The sequence below is a fragment of the Cynocephalus volans genome, chromosome 7 (genome assembly GCF_027409185.1).
Source record: "Cynocephalus volans isolate mCynVol1 chromosome 7, mCynVol1.pri, whole genome shotgun sequence".
NCBI classification, from domain to species: Eukaryota; Metazoa; Chordata; class Mammalia; order Dermoptera; family Cynocephalidae; genus Cynocephalus; species Cynocephalus volans.
In genome coordinates this window covers 46,777,080-46,797,162 of record NC_084466.1, presented here as the reverse complement: position 1 = coordinate 46,797,162, position 20,083 = coordinate 46,777,080, and the positions used below count along the sequence as shown (strand labels likewise).

General features: G+C 34.5%; 1 pseudogene; it reads right to left on the bottom strand.

Annotated features, from left to right (window-relative positions):
* Positions 1-2,594: 2,594 nt before the first annotated feature.
* LOC134382904 (U4 spliceosomal RNA) lies at positions 2,595-2,754 on the bottom strand (annotated as a pseudogene).
* Positions 2,755-20,083: the final 17,329 nt, after the last annotated feature.

Sequence of the window (20,083 nt, the reverse complement as noted above, 5' to 3'; positions counted from 1 at the left end):
AACATAGTATTGAAGTACTAGCCAGAGTAATTAGGCAAGAGAAAGAAAGAAAGAGTATTCCAATTGGAGAAAATGAAGTCAAACTGTCCCTGTTTATAGATGGCATGCTTCCATATGGCATGCTTCCATATGGAGAAAAACCTAAAGACTCTACCAATAAACTCTTAGAGCTGATATATGATTTCACTAAAGTTGCAGGGTACAATATCAACATGGAAAAATTAGTAGCATTTTAATACTCCAACAACCAACTAACAAAAAAAAAAAAAAAGAAATCAACAAAGCAAGCCCACTTACAATAGTCACAGAAGAAAATAAAATACCTAGGAATCTATTTAACCAAGAAGGTTAAAGATCAGTACAATGAGAACTACAAATCGCTGCTGAAAGAAACCGAAGAGGACACAAAAAGATGGAAGGACAGTCTACATTCTTGTATTGAAAGAATCGATAATATTAAAATGTCTATACTACCCAAAGTGATCTACAGATTCAATTCAATCCTCATGAAAATACCAATGATATTCTTCACAGAAACAGAAAAAAACAATCCTAACATTCATATGGAACAACAATAGAATACAAATATCCAATGCAATTCTGAGCCAAAAAAATAAGGTTGGAGGCATAGCACTACCTGACCTCAAATTATAATACAAAGCTACAGTAACCAAAACAGCATGGTACTGGCATAAAAACAAACATTTGGACCAATGGAATGGAATAGAGAACCCGGAAATGAATCCACAATACTTACAGCCCGTTGATCTTCGACAAGGGCACCAAAAACATACACTAGTGAAAAGACTGCCTCTTCAATAAATGGTGCTGGGAAATCTGGACATGCATAAGTAGAAGAATAAAACTAGACCCATTCTTTTCACCATATACCAAAATCAACTCAAAATGGATTAAAGACTTAAATATAAGACCTGAAACTACAAAACTCCTGAGAGAAAACAGGAGAAACTTCACACCTCACTGTTTGTTCTTTTTATACCTTTCAGGATATTCATGCATAGTTTCTTCTTTAGATGACTCCACATAACCTTTAATGATTCTTTTCTTTGAGTGCTACACTTCTGTTTTGTTAAGAAACAAAACAGTTTTCCAAGTTGTTCAATGCTAAAACTTGTGACATATCATTGATTCTAGGTTATACATGACTTTCTACCCCCCAAAACTATTATCAATTCAATTGTAATGGGTTCACATTTTAAATATCCTTTTGTGCTTCACAATCCATTTGTCCATTTATGATCTGCCATCTGACCTTGGTGAACGTATCTCCTTTATATTTTGAAACAATCCATTGCTTTTTATTCTCATGTGAACACCTCATTCCTTCCTTCATCATATCTTAACTAGAGTGTATCTCTCCACACCTTATTTTGCTGCCCTACAATATGTAATCTATTCTATATACACTGTCATCTTTAAAAATCTTGAAGAAAAATATGTAATACCTATTTATAAAATGCTTTAGTGACTTTTATTGTCATTACCATATATTATTCTCACAATCTGGTGCATGTCTTCATCTCCAGATTTCTTTCTCATCTTTCTCTATGTTGTTCATTTCACTTCATCAAAACAACACCTCTGTTTTTTGGTAGAGTATGCTAAATTTTCTCTAAAATATGAGCCTTCACATAATTTCCTTTGACAGAAAGTTTCTTTCATCCATCCTCTTGTACTAAATTCACCAGGTAACTGATAATCAGGATTTCGATCTCATTTTACCAGTTAGTTTTTGGATTAAATTTTAGTTCTTCCATGCTAGTGCAGCTCCTAAATTTGAATTTTTCCAGCAGTCTGTAATACCCCTGAGGGCATAAACCTTCCCTGATAAGTCTATAGTATCTAGACAAATGTCAGATAAAGAATGAACACACACAAGTTAGGTATTGAATAGATAAATAAACCACAATTTATTTATTAGTTATGCAATATGTCTATATTACATATATATGTCTATTCTCTGCAGAGACATAGAACTGATTAATTCTGCATGACCATTGTCGGGCTTTAAAAAGTAATGCCACCTTAAGTGACATTATAAGTGGTGCCATTATGGGCCCACAAGGGCATATTAACGTGGCAGCCTAAGATGGCACCGGGAGGAAGTAGGGTAGGAGTGTCTGTGGGAGCTTTGCCTTAGCCCTTATTGGCCAAATATGAGCTTCTGCGCTCATGAACACTGCGTGATTGCAATAGATAGGCATTGAGACAGGATGCATGCTTTCATAAACTTTAAGCTGATTGGAGGATGTAAAAACCTCCCTTCCCCATTTGCCTATAAAAGCAAGTGCTTGTGTGATAATAAAAGGAACTGCTCGACAGAACCCCCACCATGTCTGAGTGTCCTTTAACAGGCTGGTTGGGACTGGCAGCTGTGCTCACCTCTCTTCACGGCTCTCTTCCTCCATCTCCTCTCAATGGGGACTGGGGAAAGAGGAATCTGGGCAATCCACCCTCCCACCAGAAGGGACACCAAGGGAGAGACTGATAGCAAAGCAAGGACTGTTTGGGTCCACCACCGGCGGACCCGACAGACCATAACTTATACAAAACATTCTTTCTCAGGCTAAGAATGCAATTTAGCAATTTTGCTAATTTAAATTCAGTAGTCCACCACATTGCAAGGTTTCATAAATCTCACCACAAAGTTAAGACATACATTTATTTTTCAATTAGCAATAATCGCGCCTCGGATAAACCTCATTGGCTACGATACTGCCACTGTGCAAAAAGAAGACATACATTTAATAGATGTTAAAATGTCTTTCATTAGTTAAGGAATACATAAATAAATGTGTTTCATTGACTTCTAAATCTCTTCTATTTTTACAATTTCACAAATATAGTGAGCATATTCTTTCATCACAATGTACATTTGTACAAACAATCTGATTTATAGAAATATTGCTTCCATAGAGATTTATGTCAACAGTCATGTTAACTAAACACTAAAGAGATAAAATTAAATCCCACTAAATAGAAAGGATCATTCACTCAGAAGTTCAATTAGAAAGGGAGCAATATATAATTTATCACTAAGCTGGAGATTTTTCTTGCTCCTTTAAAAATTAAATATTATTCTGTGCAATAAATATGAAAAATTATAAATTGCATTTCTACAAACAACTTAGAATCACATATATTGGATAATAAAAGCACAATGGTAATTAATATCATTCATTACAAAAGTGTTACAACTTAGTGACTTACATTTTAAAATTCAGATTTAAAAAATGCCTTTCAACATTCCCAATCACAGGCATAAAGTATTTCCTCAATATTGTCATCAAGAAGGGTTATTAGGAAAGACTTTTAACATTAACAAATTACCTGAGGAATTTTCAAAACTGTTTAGGGTATATATATATATATATTTTTTTTTTTTTCTCCACCTGTGAAATTAGTGACTAGGAATCGATGGCATATAAGGCATTTCCTGAGTCAAAGTTCCCATGACTTGCTGTATATGCACCCCTTCTGTCACCAGGATAAATGCTTCCTTCAAGAGGAGGATATTCTGCCCAGGTCCTGTGATCTTCTAGAATCTCTCTCATGACTCCTTCCTCAGGATTCCTCAAATGCTGTAAAGTCATTGCTACCAACAGAGGAAATCCTTTAACATGAGTCATTTCCCCCCAGTGATCTTTGAGTAGCACAAACATTCAACAGAGTAGTCATAATCATCTAACTGGAAGAACACTGTGTAATTCAGAGATAATACTTATGTTTTTATGGGAAGGAATGTAAGGTCTGCTAATATCTGCAATATGAGACAAAACTAAAAAGTGTACATACTCCTAGGTTGACAGAGGATTCTCATGCACCACTAAAGAGGTGTGAGGTGAAAATAATTTCCAATAAAAAGAAAAAATATTTCCTAAATCAATTAACTTCTTTAAGTTTCAGTTTCCCAATTTGTAAAGTGAAACTAAAATTTTCCCTGTCCATTTTAAGAGAATACTTTCATCAAGTCTTCCCATCAGAGACCACCAAGAACACACCTGCCGATGAACAAATTAGGTATATTACTAATTGCACAGACTGAAAAGAGACACTCCAAGTAATGGTGGCAAGTATCAGTGAGAAGGCTTTGGAAAGAATCTGTTGTCGGAATGGGTCTTTTATGCTGTGATTTTGGAAAAAAAAATATACGGAAGTAGGGGTCAACATTGGATTGAATGCTGTTAGAAACCAGCGAAAGTCCTATGATTGAGTATTTCAATAAATTTTATCATAGGGAGATTAGAAAAAGAGTAACAGTAGTTGGTAAAGAAGCAGCAATCACCCATAATAGCTTAGAGAAGGGGATGTTTGATATATCATGTCATTGCACAGTGACCTTATTTTGCTCTCACTTTATCGTGGTCTCAAAGTGATCTTCTCATGTTGGTGTCTATGAAATTAAGTATATCCACGAGAGAACAGAGTGGCCTAGCTCTGAGTGTTAGGCCAACTTCTAACAACACAGGCCTAGCCATCAGTGTCAGACCACTTCCCATATGTAAGGGGCTGCTTTTTTTCTTCTTCACAGGAAAAGGGCATAGGAAATAAAATAATAAAGAATTACCCGAAAAAGAAAAACCCAAATGTCCAACATACCACAAATAGGAGTTTCAAAAAGAGAAATAAACAAACGAATTAAAAAAAAACTGACCGGAGGATATCATCAAATAAACACTGGGGAAAATATTTCTCAACTCTAAGCCTGGCAGCACATAATAACACCAAACATAAAGAAAAGTTTACAAATTCTTCCAGAGAAAAGACAAAAAATTTAAAAAACATATATTCTTTACAGTGGAACAAGACTCATATTACCATCTTACTGCTATGAACAATGCCAGATTCTAGAACAACAGATAAATTTCATTAAAAAATGGACTAAAGTAATTTCAGTTTTGAATTCTGAAAGCAACCAAACTTTGATCATGCAAAGATTCAGAAGATTTACCTCCACTAAACTCTTACTGAGGCAATTACTAGAAAATATACTCCATTGAGACAAAGGTGAAACCAAAGAAGAAAACCTGAGACATGTGAAATGGTGTGATAAGCTCTGTGTTCAATGAAATAAACTGTATGATGAGAACTGGGGAGCTGGCTAAGAAAACAATCAGTCTGTAGTAACACAAAACCAGTGGGCTCAAGGAAGAATATCTTAAGAAGTACTTCTGCCACTTTACTGTGCAGATGATTCACCCAGACATTTTTAAATGTAGATTTTGGTTCAGTAGGTCTGCAGTGGGGCCACAGATTCTGTGCTTCTAACAAGCTCCTAGTGGATACTGATGCTGATGCTGCCGTTCCCTGCACCATCCTGTGAGTGGCGAGTTTGCCACTGAGCAATAAATTCAGTCCTTTTACGTATAAATTTGATTTTGTGGTTCATCCCACTAAACCCTTTCACATGCTGATCTTCATTGTCTTTAGAATTAAATTTGTGTTCCTATCCCTGGATCTTAAAGTTTTCCATTACAGTGATTTTATGAGCTTACATTTCAAACCTCAACCCTTATCATTCTAAGCCTCATTGATTATGCTCAAATCACACTGGTGCAGTTTCAAGTATGTTCTAACCTCAGGGTGTTTACATTTGCTGTTCCTTCTGCTCTTTTCTCTTCTGACACATGAGGAAAAAATTAAAGCTCACTTCTAAAAAGCTTTAAATTGCAAAACTATTATTCTCTTTTACAGCACTTTTAATTTCTTCCACAGTACTTAATACAAAGTTATTATGCCATTTTTATTATCTACCTTCTTTTCTAGATATAACTATAATGAAGAGTACATATCTTTATTATTTACAATTATTCACAATCCCTATCCAAATACTTGATACTATTAAGCACCTAATACTTGATGAAGGATTGTGGTGTTACTATGCTGAGGAATGATATGCGGATCATTAAAGTCATGAGAAAGGCTGAATTAGAAATGGTCATGATGTGGTAATGTACAGTGAAAGAGGAAGACATTTAATAAATTATCATTAATGTTGTCTTTTCAGCTCCCTTCAGATAGTGCATCACTTATTCCCATCTTTTCAGGGGTTATTATTTAGGATTCTCTCTCCCTAATTTATTTTTATTTTGCTCTGTTCATACTGGTATCTCTGAGAGGTCAAAAGTAACTGTGGCTGTCATTCAAGGCACAGAAAAAGCCCCTATAATGTAAGAGAAAAAACCCTTGGTTAGAAAGATCTTCACTGCAAAGCATTAGTCCATATTTTTCTCAAACTAGTGGTAAAGCAGGCAAGAATGTAAGAAAAAAAAATATGGTATTTATTGTACTGCTATGCAATACAAACCTAATCTGTAACGATAAGTTATCAAGGAGCTATGAAAATGATGATAATAGCAGAAATAGTTTACCTGTTTAGGGTGCCAATAATATAAAACACCATCAAATATAAAATATGTCTTTTTAATTGTGAACATCAATTATATTCCAATGATAATACCACATTACAGAAATACATTAAAGGAAAAAGAAAATGAAAATATAGACATTATTTCATGCATATTAACTCAATATAAGTATGACCATATATAATACATTTTGATACTAGAATTACATAGAAATAATGAAGTATTTCTATGCATTATAAGTTAAGATAAATTTTCATCTGTGGTCTTCTAACTTCTTTCCAAAGACTTTTCCCCTGTGGTTTGCTCAGTGAGCTGAAAATTTCCTAAATTGTCCTGGAGATCCTTACCTCGGCGTCAGGATCATTGACTTTCTAAAGCTATTGGTGTGGATATTCAAAGAAATTGCCTGTGCATTATGTTTAAATTAGTTGTCATTATTACACACAAAATAATGAGACTGTGAGCATATCAGGTCATTAGGAACAGTTTTCACATCGGTATCATATTTTCTCCTCTGTTTACTGCTTAATGTGCAATTTACCTAAAGAGAGAGTGAAAAGGGAACAATGAGGCAAGAACTGAGTGAAGATTTATGATGCCAATTCTCTGACCCAGAAATTTAAAAATAAGAAATTTTTAAAAATACCTTTTACCAAAGTACTATGTATAAAAATAAATATATATTAAATGTCAAATATGCAGATATTTGTCCACCAGAAGAAATGGACAGTAAATAAAGGGTAATTAATAGTTTCTGATGAGATGCCTTAATATTGAATTATAACCCAAATATTAAAGATTACTCTTGAAGATTAGAAAATAAGTTATTTTGGGGTGGAACTTAGAAAATTTATAGGGAAATTCAGTTGAGTAAAATACTAAAATTTTTCCTTTACCTAGTATCTTAGATATGTTTTCATTCTCTGATGAATGTTTCCCAGTGTCCTTGGTTTGAACTCATTTTATATAAATATATATATATATATATATATGTCGGGCCTTAAAAACTAACATCACCTTAAGTGACATTACAAGCGGCGCCATTATGGGCCCACAATGGCATATTAATGTGGCAGCCTAAGACAGCGCCAGGAGGAAGTAGGGTGGGAGTGTCTGTGGGAACCTTGCCTTAGCCCTTATTGGCCAAGTACGCTCTTCCACGCTCCTGAACACTGCGTGATTGCAATAGCTAGGCATCGAGACAGGATGCATGCTCTCCTTACCTTTAAGCTGATTGGAGGATGTAAAAACCTCCCTTCCCCATTTGCCTATAAAATCAAGTGCTTCTGTGATAATAAACAGAACTGCTGGACAGAACCCCCGCCCCATCTGAGTGTCCTTTAACGGGCTGGTTGGGGCCAGCGGTGTGCTCACCTCTCTTCACGATTCTCTTCCCCCGTCTCCTCCCAATGGGGACAGGAGGGAAAGGGGAATCCGGGCCATCCCCTCGCCCACCAAAAGGGACACCTAGGGAAAGACTGATAACGAGGCTAGGGCTGTTCGGGTCAGCTGCCGGCTGACCCGACATATATATATCTATGCATATATATATATAATTCTGCACACATCAATTTACTATCTCGTTTGTTATATTCTTTCATCTAATACTTTTTCTATGAAGCGTTGGAAAAGGTATAAAATTTGAAAATAAAACATTTAGGTTTGAATAACAACTCCATCATCTAAAAGCTGTGTGAATTTAGACAAATTCTGTAATCACTATGTATTTCAGAAATTTTTATTTAAAATGAGATGGTTCTTCACAGACTAATTACAAGCATTAAATGGGGCGGAGGGTGGATAGAGGAAGTGTTTTTATGACTTTAAATAGTACCCAACACAAAATAGGTACTAATTATAAATTATTTTACTTTCTCTTTCTCTTCCCTTGGACTTCAAACATCATGGCACTGTTTGCTTTACCATGAACTGTTCATGTACTTCACACTGGCTTGATACTCTTTCCTTTTTTTTTTTTTTTTTTTCAATTTCATCCACTTACTATGTTTTTACTTTATTCATCTCTACTTCAGTTTTTATATGTCCAATCTCTTCTTTCCCTATTGTTATACCAATAGAATAGTTGAGCAATGAGAGAGAAGAATATACTAAGTAAATATTCTAGTAAAATTAAATGAATTAAGAATTACTGAGATGCAGACTGAGTTAAAAATGAGAAATCAACAAAGGGAAATGAAAATCATAAGACGCTACCTTGGATTTTTTTTTTCTTTTTTGTATGGCATTCAATAAAACGGAACGGGGTTCCTACCTACCCCCCTTTTCTGGGCATTAGTAGTAGCTGCTTAGATATCAAAAAGTGCTTAACCTCAAGAAGACACTCAACTGATGGACAAAGTGCCAAAGACATTAACTTTCTCTGCAATTTGTGTCATAAGACAAATACAGATAGTTACTTTGATAGCAGAATAATAGAAAGAACTATTTTTTCTTCTGGGGATAAGAGAATATCCCAGGTTCATATCTTTCCTGAAGATTTTTATCATAATTTTACTTCTTTGTAGTCAATGAAATTTTTTGAGATGCATTTTTATTGCTCATTTAATCAAGTTTTTGTTGCTTACAATAAACTTCCTCTAAGACCAACTTATCATAAGATAAAAAATTGATTCAAAATCCAATATAGAGGAATTTCTAATTCATGATTCACTACATATTTATATGTCCCTTTGGTGAGTACCTCATATATCTCTCATCCAGCTGTGTTCCTCCTGGTAGGATAGAATAAATCTCTGGACAAAGCAGAGCATATCGAAATCAATGGGTACTTTACTATGAGAGTTTCTGATTACTGCACTTGATTTTGCTATACTAATGTAATCTGTTAGATTTCATATATCATATACAATGTTATAGAAATCTATAAAATGCATGTTATCTAAAGTTAAGTTGAGAATATTAGTAATTAAAAACTATACTGACCTTTCGAGCTGTTCACTTTTTCTTTCATGATTTTTTTCTCCTAAATGGCAACATGATGAGTGATTACTGTAACTGCACAGTGCTTACTTTCAACATTTAATAAATTACAAATAAGTACACAAAAAGGATTATTACAAGGACACCACAATTAGTGACATTTTGATCTAAACACCTAATCCATATCTCATACTAGATATATACATTAATGAAATACTTGTTAAAGTGCTGCAAACTGAAAAATACTCGACAAATATTGTAGATACCAAGTTATTAAATAAAGTACTAAAACTTTTTTGTAGAGGATGAAAATTATTCATCACAGACATGCATGAGTATATTAATATATTTAATGTATCATACATATTGCTTATATAATTAATTACAACATGAAAAAATAAAGCTATTAAAATTAGTTGGTTTATTATTTTATTTATTTATTTATTTATTTATTTTTTGCAGCTGGCTGGTAGGCCATCTCTAACCAAGTGAGCTAACTGGCCAGGCATATTGGTTTATTTCACATTTATAATTTTTTTAAAAGGTGCAATGATTTTTATTGTTTTGAAATAAATAAATAATATTGAAAACACAGTATAATTAAAGAGTAATGGAAAATGTATTATGTCTCCAAGTTGTCTATAATTCTTTTTTTTTTTTGTCCTTTTTCATGACCGGTAAGGGGATCGCAACCCTTGGCGTGGTGTCACCCGCACCGCGTGCACCGGCCATCCCTATATAGGATCCGAACCAGCAGCGGGAGGGCCACTGCGCTCTCAGCGCCACAATCCCCCGAGTGAGCCACAGGGCCGGCCCCAAGTTGTCTATAATTCTAAGTTCCATTTTTTAACTTGTCTAAAAAGAATATTGAAGATAATTTTGTCAATTAAAATGTAACAAAGTCCTTGAAAAGAGAAATTTAAGAGAAAAGTAAATTTAAACAGTCTATTTCTAGACTAATAATCCAGATACCATGGAAAAATTCTTTTAATAATACTTAGCATTTGAGATCTATATATAATTCATTATCAAGGTTATTTAGACTACTTCACACAGTCCTGGGAAAGAAGGCAACCGAGTTTGTTTCTCTGAGGTTGATGGGGACTGAATTTTTTACAAGACTTTAATATTTCATTATATTACTTATATGGCCTTGGTTAATAGCTAATACCCGTATACTCAAGAGAGGAACATTTAATAATGAGAGTCATAGATAAAGAAATGAGAGTCAGAAATCAGAACACAATTGTACCTCTAAAACTAATTATTCTTTATTTTATTTTACTTTTATTTTTTTGGTATTATTATTAGATCATTGGGTCTGAGATCTTTGCAAAGGAACTAAGCTATTAGCTTTAATCATGGGGCAGTACATTTTAATTAAACATGCATAAAATTGTTACCATTACGCTTGTATTGTTTATTTATATGCACACACGCACACACACACATACACATACACATAGTTATACATATTTCCAAATACTATATTAGGGATTGTAGGAACAAAAGAGGACAACCTTTGTTTTCAAGAATATTCCAGGCCCTTTTAGTAGATAGGACATTCTTCTGTGAAAAAGCTACATAAAAATTTCAGTCCCTCTGTTAACAAGCACAGAAATACTATATTACTCATCAAATATATTAGTACCAAGAAAATCCAAGGCAGAAAACATTGTTTTATATATTTCCAACTCATAGAAAAAAGTAAATGTTGACTTAAAACATAAATAAAGACTACTGATAAATACCTGAGAATTTTGATGCCTTCATTGATGTCCTTTACAGTAGTGAACTCATTGGTGAAAAGAAATGAGTATCTTTTAGGCAGGCCAAAGATGAATTAGTGTGGTTAAGGACAGTTGTAAAGGATCATGAACCAATTTCTCTTTCAGGAATGAAGGAAATATTCCTCCCACCTGTTTGGAATGCTATAGGCAGGTAGTCTTTTGCTGTCAGCTCCCTGGTGGAATTGCCAGAGATTAAGTCACATTCCTAGGGGATATTCCTAGGTGATAGCCCAGCATACTGTGGCTGGTCAACATGAGGGTATGAACGTCCAGCCACTTTACCCCTGTTGGTACAACTTGGATGGGCCATGTCAATCTCAGACCTTTCTAAGGAGTTAGCTCTGCCTTTATCTGCAATTATAACACACCATAATGTTTTTTTTTTTTTTTTCTGCACAATCTAGTTTTTTTCCCTTTCTTTCTACAGGTTGATACTGAGAACAGTCTATAATAAACTTCCCACACTCTAATCTATCTCAGAGTTTGCTTCCTGAAGAACTCAATCTAAGAGAAGAGTTGATTTCCTAATTGAGGTATTTGGATTTAATTTGAGAGGCCATTGGAAATTATGTATAAGAAATGAAATAAAGAAACATTTTAGGAAGTCTCTTTTACAAATGTGAGTATAACTCTAATTATGGAAGTTCTTAAATTTTCACTTACAACAAGAATCCAATTAAAGTAATTTGGACAAGCAATCCCAAGGTAACTAAAGACCTTGGTTTTGATGGCACAGTTGCATGAAAGAGTAAGGAACTTTTCAGTGTTGTTCAAGGTGTGTTTTAAAGACCTGTTGCTATGCATATGCACACACATACACGCATGCAGTGTATTGACATGCTAAATATTGACAGAAAAGAGGCAACTATGACTTAGAGGGCAGATCAAAAGATGAAAAAAACCCAGGACCTTTTATAACATCATCGAGTTAATGTAATCTAATCAACCTTGAACTTCACATGATCATGCATACAGATATCAATATATTTCCATATTGTTTAAACTACTTTTAATCCAGTGGCTAAAGAACTGAGATGGAGCACAGGATTTGAGAGGTGAGGAAAACGGCATTGTAGATAGCATCTGAATAAGAAACTTAAGCATAAACCTACAGGAATTATTAGTGTATCTTTATTCAAAATTGGGAATTTGCATAATAGCCAGTTTGGAGGAGCAATAATGAGATTTTCTTTTTTCTTGTTAACTTTTTATATTTTATGTTATAGTCAGAATCCAGATGGGGGAAGGTTGGAGTAAGAATGAAAGTGAGAAAGAGAAAATTAAGAAGGATTTTTTAAAGAAAAAGGAGAATATTTTAAGGAATGAAATTTTTTAAGCAAATATAAGTTTAGAAGAGAACATTCAAAGAGGAACAGGTTATAGAAATATTGTAGCATAATTTAAATCAATGGTAGATGCTTAATGAACTATAAAGTAAATGATTGACAGAATGATAGACAAAAGTTACAGCACTTGATTAAAGTTTGTTGTGAAAGAATATAAATATGATTTACATTATGTAATTCTTTATCATCTATATTTGTCTTGTCACTAAGGAGTCACACAATCTGCAATGAAGATACTTCATATTCATTAATTGAGAAAAGTTATACAAGACAATTAAATTCCAAAGAAATAACTCTTGCCAAAAAAAATGTGTTTTGTAGGAAAAAAAAATTTAAAGTAAAAAAAAGTATGAAAATTTAGATAAATGCATTCATATCCACTGGACAATGTTAAAAATAATTCGCATCAAGCACAAACTGTGTCTGATTTGAGGCTTATATCTCACATTGAATTTTTAATATTAATAATTATAAATCTCATATAAAAAATTGTGATTTTTTTCCTCAAATATTCCTCATTCTTTTGACAGTGCCTTGTTCTTTGTCATGTTTAAAATCCATGCTATGTTTATGAATGTATTACAGCTCTCTATTCAGCAGCCTTTTCACAATGACACTTCTATAGGAATTCTTGATTGACTAATTCTGCTGAGTTATTTTTTTCAAATATATATTCGCACTCATTTATGGTGCATGTGTTTTTGTTTTAGTAACTTAAAGTGGTGTGCTCATTAATTCTCAGACATTCTCATTTGAAATCTTTATAGCCTGTACTGCGGATATGATTTTTTAGAAGTTTGGCCTTTGCTTCTTCCAGGAATTTGAGGAGCATTTGTAGCATTGGCCCAAGTTTTACATAAAATGTTTAGTTCACAGTTCTCAGACTACATTGACCTTCAACTGGAACTTTAAACTGAAAACTATGTGAGGGCAAATTCATGGGGAAGTCAAATTCTGTTTTGTGTTTAACAAGAGACCCAAAGAAAACACAATTAGCTTCTGATTAATATCATTTTTGTGATAGGCATTATTAATTTTTTATCTACCCTTTTCCCAAATGTGCCACAGACTTTATGTGCATGTTCCATCTCTCCAGCCTGAAGGACCAAGGGTTTTTCTTCTCTCCTGGTAGCACTGTTATGACAAATTCCTGGTAGGATAAATTTCCCTTTTTACTACTTGTTGGTGTTTTTTTTTTTTTTTCCTTGTCTTTTTCGTGACGGGCACTCAGCCAGTGAGTGCACCGGCCATTCCTATATAGGATCCGAACCCGTGGCGGGAGCATTGCCGCACTCCCAGCACCGCACTCTCCCGAGTGCGCCACGGGCTCGGCCCTACTTGTTGGTGTTTTGTTGTTTGTTTGTTTTGTTTTTACCCTTGGTGATATTTCTTATTTTCCTGCCATCTCAATTATGCATTTTATATGTGCTTTGGTTATATTTGATCCATTATTTCTAGGCATTTCTTCCCTTATTACCAAAAGTACATGTTTTTCCCTGAAAATGTCAAATGCTCATGTCAAGATACAGAAGATTCCCAAAACTCATTAAAATATTCCAAGGAATTTGTCATTCGGGCCTTGAGTGTGGTGTTTTTGACTACTGCGGCAAGGAGTTTACCTTCTCTGTTCTTGTATCATTTAGGAGGAATGACAATTGCTTTGTAGTATATAAACAATAACTAATTAATTGAGATGCATTCCTAGACAAGATATACATCCTGTAATTATCTGATTGAGTCTCACTTTATCATATGCTCAATCCATTTGTATTCTCTTAAATGTATTCTTTTTCACTGTCAGCCATTCATTTTCCTGGCATTTACTCATAGACTTATTTCTTGTTTTAAACAAAAGTAGTTTCTTTTAGAGTTTGTTGTCATTTACTTCTGCAAAGCACTTGGCAGTGCTATGAATCCATGACATCTATAAATTATATGCTAATTTTTAAGATTCTTAGACAACCTGTTTACTTTGGATTGGCAATGCAAACCCATAAGAAGTCTGAAGTGAGGTCCCAAATTCCAATCAATGACTCCCTCTCAAACACAGGTAATTCCCAAATGTCATTGAATCTCCTGGCAGTGCCGTGGATGTTCGGGGATTAGTTCTTGTTTATCATTTCATGAAGAATGTATCCTTTGGAAGTCCTAGCTGTATGGAAGAAATATATTTCTGGACTTCTCACATTGGCTGAGTTTAGTGCCCTGCTTCCTATAACTTTTGGAGCTCAGGTTTCTCCATTTTGACCAAAACATTGAAGATGAACACGAATCCTTGCCGCAGTGCTCTACTTAACGTTCTAGTTTCTGACCTGCATCCATTCATAGCCTGGAAATTCCTTGCATTCTTCCAGGTCCATCAGCACTTGAACACAGATTCTTAAAATATTTTTTTAAGAATTGTTTTGGTTCTCTACATGAAAGGTTTTAATCTAAGTATCTAGCCCATCATTCTACCAGAAATTCTTATTCTTTTCTGAACTTCCTCCACTCAGTTTTTCATGACCACTAATCAACCAAGGCTAATTAAGGTGAGATTGGCAATAGCTTTCACACTGATAAATCCAATGGTCAATTCTCAGGTCTCATGTTTTTGAACCATCATCAGCATTTGTAAAGCTAAGTCATCTCTCTTCAAAAGACTACAAGTTAGCTCCCAGGAAACCCATTTTCCTGGTTTCCCTTCTGCCTTACTAGAAGTTCCTTACTACTCTGTAGTCTTAGCTTCTTTTTCTTCTTCTTTTTTTTTTTTTTTGTTCTCAGACTTGTGTTAGTATGCCTTAGGCTTAGTCCTGGAACCCTTTCATTCCTCACATATGCCTCCTCCCTGTAGATCTCATTGAGTCCAATGACATGTTAACTGGGGCTGATGTTCATCAAACCAGCCTGGATCAAAGTCTATGTAACATCTCCACATAGTTTATAAATTGGTATTTCAAACTCAATATGTCAAACTTCTTCGGCAACTCAACAAATGGAAACTATGTCCTCCAGTTGCCCATGATAAAATCTTGACTCTCTACATCTCACATTAGAATCATCAGCAAATCTTTCAGCTTTATTTCAAAATATGTAACTGATATGTGACAATTTCTTACCACCTCCACAGCTACCTGTCAAGCTCTTTTACCTGCCCATAGTCCTGCCAACTGGGCCAATTGTCGAGCTCTTTCACCCGTCTGTAATCCTGCCGACTGGGCCAATTGTAGAGCTATGGAGGAGTTTGGAGCTCACAGACCCCTCAAGCCCATTCACAAACTGGGTCACAAACCCTTCACATGCCAGCCTGGGTCACCAGACCCCTCACACGCAGGTCTATGAGCTAGGTAACCAGCCAAAAGGTTCTTGGAACCGTAGGTCGGAGAGCATGGTTGCATGTGGCACATACCCAAGGCAGACTCCTGCCACGTTGTGGCACTGAGCATGCGCACTAACTCCACCCACACACACACAATTTGCTTACAAAGGATGTGCTGCACCACCCCCAACTGTCCCTAAGGTAAGGGGATCTGATTAAATTATTCTATTTTTCCAACGCTACCACTTTCATGCAGGCCACAAGATGCTGTCCTGGCATGTTGCTTATAACATGTTCTCTCCTTTCATGCTTCCTATAGTCCTGTGTAAGACTCTACATTATCCTTTGGAATAGGCCATATGGTTCCTCTGCTCCAAACTCCCAGTGTTTTCACATATTTATAGGATATTTTATCCCTATTTACTCTCTAAAATCATATTCCTCTACATCTGTCTGGCTTAATTCAATCTTCATTGGACTGCAGACTATTTCTCAATTTAACAAGACATGTTCCCACCTAAGGGACTTAGTTCTTGCTGTTCTCCACACCCATCCTCCTTTAGTAAGATCTCTGTCACTTTGCTCAGGTTTTGTTGAAACATCACAATTTAAGTCTGTAATCAACATATGTAAAATTGAATCCCTCTGCCTAGGGATTCACTAATCTTTCTTCTCTACTCTAATGTTTTTTTATTTTTTTTCTTTCTATTGTATTCTTCACTATGTGAAGTTTATGGGTTTTAATAATCACATGCTTAATATTCTGTCTTCCCCAACTGAGTGAAAGTTTCATGAATACGGGTTTTTTTCTTTGTTGTTCATTTCTCTGTCTATGTTTTCTAGAAAAGTGACTAGGACTTATTATATGCTAAATAAATATTTGCTGACTATATTAACTAAGTAACCTTTTCACAAGAATGTTTGATGCCTGAAAACCTACTGATTGTTGAAAAGAAAATAGACATGTATCAGAATGTCACTGACAACACCAAATGCTGATGCGGATGTGAAGCAAAAGGGTCTCTCATGCATTGCTGATGATAATGCAAAATGGCACAGCCACTTTGGAAGACATTTTGGCAATTTTTTACAAAACTAACCATACTCTTACCACAGGATCCAGCTATTGTGTTTCTTGGTATTTACCCAAAGGAACTGAAAACTTATTTCCATACAAAAACTGTGCATGGATGTTTATAGAAGCTTTGTTCATAATTGTTAAACTTTGGAAACAACCAAGGAGTCTGTCCTTCGGTGGGTGAATGGTTAAATAAACTGTGGTACATCCAGACAATGGAATATTGTTTGGTGCTAAAAGGGAATGAGCTATCAAATCCCTAAAAGATATGGAGGAACTTTTAATAAATATTACTAAGTGAAAGAAGCCAAACTGAAAAAGTCTATATACTATATGAATCCATATAACATTCTGGAAAAAAGCAAAACTATGGAGACAGTAAAAAGATCAGAGTTTGTCAGAGTATGTAGGGGAAGAGGAATGAATAGGTACAGTACAGAAGATTTTAATGTAAACTGTGGTGGAGGGATGTTGATAATGGGAGAGGTTATGCATGGGTAGGGACAGAAGGTATTTGTAAATCTCTATACCTTCCTCTCAATTTTGCTGTGAACCTAAGAGTTTGGATGTGTTGTCCGCATTAAAACTCAAGTGGAAATATTATCCCCAATGTAGCAGTGCTGGTAGCTGTTTGGTTCATGGGGACGGATCCCTCATGAACAGATTGATACTCTCTCTAGGTGGGGGGATTAATGAGTGAGTTCTTGCTCTATTAATTCCCACAAGAGCTGATTGTTTAAAAGACCCTGGCACCTCCTCTCTCTCTCTCTCTCTTTCTTTCTCTCTCTTGCTTCCTCTCACCATGTGATCTGCCTGTACCCACCAGCTGCCTGCCTCTTTCCGCCATGAGTAGAAGCAGCCTGAGGCCCGTGCCAGAGGCAGCTGTCCCAGAATCATTAGCCAATTAAACCTCTGTTCTTTATAAATTACCCAGTCTCAGGTAACTCTGTTATAGCAACACAAAATGGACTAATACACTGTCCTAAAATAACAGTCTTTAAAAAAAGGAAAATGTATATATATCTTCCAGCAGATAATTAGGTAGTGAGAATTTTAACTGATTGAAGAAGAAATAATAGAATAATAGCCAGTAAATGGCCAAATTAGAGTATTATTAATATTCCTTAAAAGAAAATATAAGACGGGGTATAAGAAGATCACAAGGAAAGGAGAAAACACTGGACATTTGCCAATCTTAAATTATAGCTGCCAATCTTCTAATATTGATCACACTAAATTGTTGTAACAAAATTTTTACTGTAAATAGAAAATTTTATCTTAATAAGTTATTGTTATAATCCAATAGCAATCACTTCATTTCTCAGGATGAAAAAATACTGCTTTTATAATGCATTACTTAAGATTAAATAAAATCGGAAATTAAATTTTACATACAAACTCATTACATAGAACAACTTTCATAACATTCAAAGTATTAAGTGACTATTCATACATTTATCTACTGAGATTCTTTATTATTCAAAGCATATTCAAACACTGCCTTCTGAATCAAAAAAAAAAGAAAGAAAAGAAAAGAAAATAAGCCCTTTATATCTTTGTACTTACTTTGAATTTAAAATATATAACTTAACAAATGTCCCAGATTTTTGCAATTTATTCATGCTTCAAAATATTGATCGATCATAGACATTAACCCTACATTATTTTTCAGTTGAAATGCCATTCAACCCACTACCAATTTAGCACCTTTTTATTTCTTCCAAATATCTGTCAAAATATTTGCCCTTTGAGCAAATTTTGGAAACTGTACCAAGGCCATGGGTAATAATATTGAGTAATTGGTTATAATTCGGCACATTTCCCTGTTTTACTTCTCAGAAACCAATCATATCATTTTTAATTAGGTGAAAATAAGAGAAAAATGTCACCTTTTTCTTATTTCCATACAAGATAAGTGACAAGCTTGATTTTCTTTGTGTGCTTGTTTAAATAAAGTGTTCTTATTTCTCTCATTTTTTCTATCCATTGTTCTCCAATTAGCTTTATTATTTTTAATGTGTTTTCTTTCTCTTATAAATCTCCATTATATATTTAAGTTGAAATAAGTTTGAAATAAAAAATTGACATGTACGGCCATGTCACAGAGGAAATTTCTTAACATTGTGTAATTATTTTTAATACTTTGAAGTAAACAATGAAGTACCAGTGCAGTTAAAAATGGCATCATTTCAGTTAAGATGAGTCTCTTAGAGCATCAATTTATAATTCAAAGCTTAAATAATAATAAATAAGCTAATGTCACTTATTAACTCTCCTTTTTGCACCTTGGTTAAATCAGTGAAGAATACTTGGGTTCTCTTTAATTTCAGATAACTTTCTTAGACAAAACGATACCTTTTACCAGAAATTTTTAAAAATCCTATGTCATTCCTGACTAAAAGACTTATGAGGTATTATTTTTTATTTATTTACTTTTTTAGGTTTACAAAGCCCTGTTATTTTCCTTGGAAAGTCTCTTGTGAGTGGGGCCGTCTATAATAAAGCTTCTCTCTCTCTCTCTTTCTCTCTCTCTCTCTCAACATAATATGTTATGTGCTGTAATGTGGAGGAAATATTTAAGCAGACTTATTTTTCAAACATACATTACAACCTTCAGGGAAATAATGTCCCTATGAGGTAAAAAGAAGGCATGATTGTCATCAGCACAAACAGTTGTAAAGACAAATTTTTAATAAGAAATATTTGAGTATATTTTAGTGTTTAATCTCTGTCTGAAATGGTTAAATATTTGTACTTATTATTGAGGGTAGAGTAAGAATTCATTTATCTCTGTGTTTGTTTTTTTTTTTTTTCTCATGTCATGATGATTATGTGTTTACTGTATTTTACAAAACTGCTTTGATTACTGGACAATGAAATACATATTGCTAGTATATTTAAAACAGTTCAAAGTTTCTTATTGGATTTGGTATGAAGTGGAAGTTTCCTACACAAAAGATATATGATCTATGTATACTTCTTGTACTTTTACTCCATTGCTGAGCAAAACCGAGGGACTTACTGTTTCCCAAATATGGGATACAGCTTCGGGTAACTTACTTGGCACGTATTCTTTGTGCTTGCTGTACATGGTAAGCAGGCAAAACCCTCTCTACCTTTCAAATGCCACTCAGGTATCTCTTAGTAAAGCTTTGTTAGTGGCTTGGTCCCCACTCTCCACCACCTGCCTCAAGACACTGTTAAATCTTCTCTTTACAACTCTTATTTTGCATGTGGTACAA